The 2,062-nt window shown below is 44.5% G+C and overlaps 1 protein-coding gene and 1 non-coding gene across 4 annotated transcripts in view; one reads left to right on the plus strand and one right to left on the minus strand.

The window, feature by feature from the left end:
- GPN3 (GPN-loop GTPase 3) overlaps positions 1-2,062 on the minus strand; it is a 22,137-nt gene that overhangs the window by 12,175 nt on the left and 7,900 nt on the right. The gene's annotated exons all lie outside the window — the stretch shown is intronic.
- On the plus strand, positions 631-702 carry TRNAS-GGA. Its single transcript has one exon. It is a non-coding gene; the product is annotated as a tRNA-Ser (tRNA).

Here is a 2,062-nt window from a genome sequence, read left to right on the forward strand (position 1 = left end):
TTAGTTTTCTGAATGTTGAGCTGTAAGTCCAACTTTTTCACTCTCCTCTTTCACTTTCATCAAGAGGCTTCTTAGTTCCTCTTCACTTTCTGCCATAAGGGTGGTGTCATCTGCATATCTGAGGTTATTGATATTTCTCCCGGCAATCTTGATTCCAGCTTATGCCTTTTCCAGCCCAGCGTTTCTCATGATGTACTCTGCATAGAAGTTAAAGAAGCAGAGTGACAATATATAGCCTTGACGTACTCCTTTTCCTATTTGGAACCAGTTTGTTGTTCCATGTCCAGTTCTAACTGTTGCTTCCTGACCTGCGTATAAGCTTCTCAAGAGGCAAGTCAGGTGGTCTGGTATGCCCCTCTCTTTCAGAATTTTCCACAGTTTATTGTGATCCACACAGTCAAAGGCTTTGGCATAGTCAATAAAGCAGAAGTAGATTATTTTTCTGGAACTCTCTTGCTTTTTCGATGATCCAGCGGATGTTGGCAATTTGATTTCTGGTTCCTCTATCTTTTCTAAAACCAGCTTGAACACCTGAAAGTTCATGGTTCACATATTGCTGAAGTCTGGCTTGGAGAATGTTGAGCATCACTTCACTAGCATGTGAGATGAGTGCAATTGTGTGGTAGGGCTTCCGTGGTGGCTCAGAGGTTAAAGCGTCTGCCTGGAATGCAGGAGACCCAGGTTCGATCCCTGGGTCGGGAAGATCCCCTGGAGAAGGAAATGGCAACCCACTCCAGTACTCTTGCCTGGAGAATCCCATGGAGGGAAGAGCCTGGTAGGCTACAGTCCATGGGCTCGCAAAGAGTCGGACACAACTGAGCAACTTTCCTTCCTTTCCTTTGAGCATTTTTTGGCATGGCCTTTCTTTGGGATTGGAATGAAAACTGACCTTTTCCAGTCCTGTGGCCACTGCTGAGTTTTCCAAATTTGCTGGCATATTGAGTGCAGCACTTACACAGCATCATCTTTCAGGATTTCAAATAGCTCAACTCGAATTCCATCACCTCCACTAGCTTTGTTCGTAGTGATGCTTTCTAAGGCCCACTTGACTACACATTCCAGGATGTCTGGCTCTAGGTGAGTGATCACACCATCGTGATTATCTGGGTCGTGAAGCTCTTTTTTGTACAGTTCTTCTGTGTATTCTTGCTACCTCTTCTTAATATCTTCTGCTTCTGTTAGGTCTATACCATCCCAAGTCCAAGGTAAGAGAAACCCAAGTAAGACTGTAGGTGTTGCAAGAGAGCATCAGAGGGCAGACACACTGAAACCATAATCACAGAAAACTAGCCAATCTGATCACACGGACCACAGCCTTGTCTAACTCAATGAAACTAAGCCATGCCGTTTGGGGCCACGCAAGACGGACGGGTCATGGTGGAGAGGTCTGACAGAATGTGGTCCACTGGAGAAGGGAATGGCAAACCACTTCAGTATTCTTGCCTTGAGAACCCCATGAACAGTATGAAAAGGCAAAATGATAGGACACTGAAAGGGAAACTCCCCGGGTAGGTAGGTGCCCAATATGCTACTGGAGATCAGTGGAGAAGTAACTCCAGAAAGAATGAAGGGATGGAGCCAAAGCAAAAAAAATACCCAGTTGTGGATGTGACTGGTGATAGAAGCAAGGTGCGATGCTGTACAGAGCAATATTGCACAGGAACCTGGAATGTCAGGTCCATGAATCAAGGCAAATGGGAAGTGTCAAACAGGAGATGGCAAGAGTGAATGTCGACATTCTAGGGAATCAGCGAACTAAAATGGACTGGAATGGGTCAATTTAACTCAGATGACCATTATATCTACTACTGCAGGCAGGAATCCCTTAGAAGAAATGGAATAGCCATCATGGTGAACAAGAGAGTCCAAAATACAGTACTTGGATGCAATCTCAAAAATGACAGAATGATCTCTGTTCATTTCCAAGGCAAACCATTCAATATCACAGTAATCCAAGCCTATGTATGCCCCAACCAGTAACATTGAAGAAGCTGAAGTTGAACGGTTCTATGAAGACCTACAAGACGTTTTAGAACTAACACCCAAAAAAGATGTCCTTTTC

This window comes from Bison bison, unplaced genomic scaffold (assembly GCF_000754665.1).
Source record: "Bison bison bison isolate TAMUID 2011002044 unplaced genomic scaffold, Bison_UMD1.0 scf7180017864160, whole genome shotgun sequence".
Taxonomy (NCBI): Eukaryota; Metazoa; Chordata; class Mammalia; order Artiodactyla; family Bovidae; genus Bison; species Bison bison.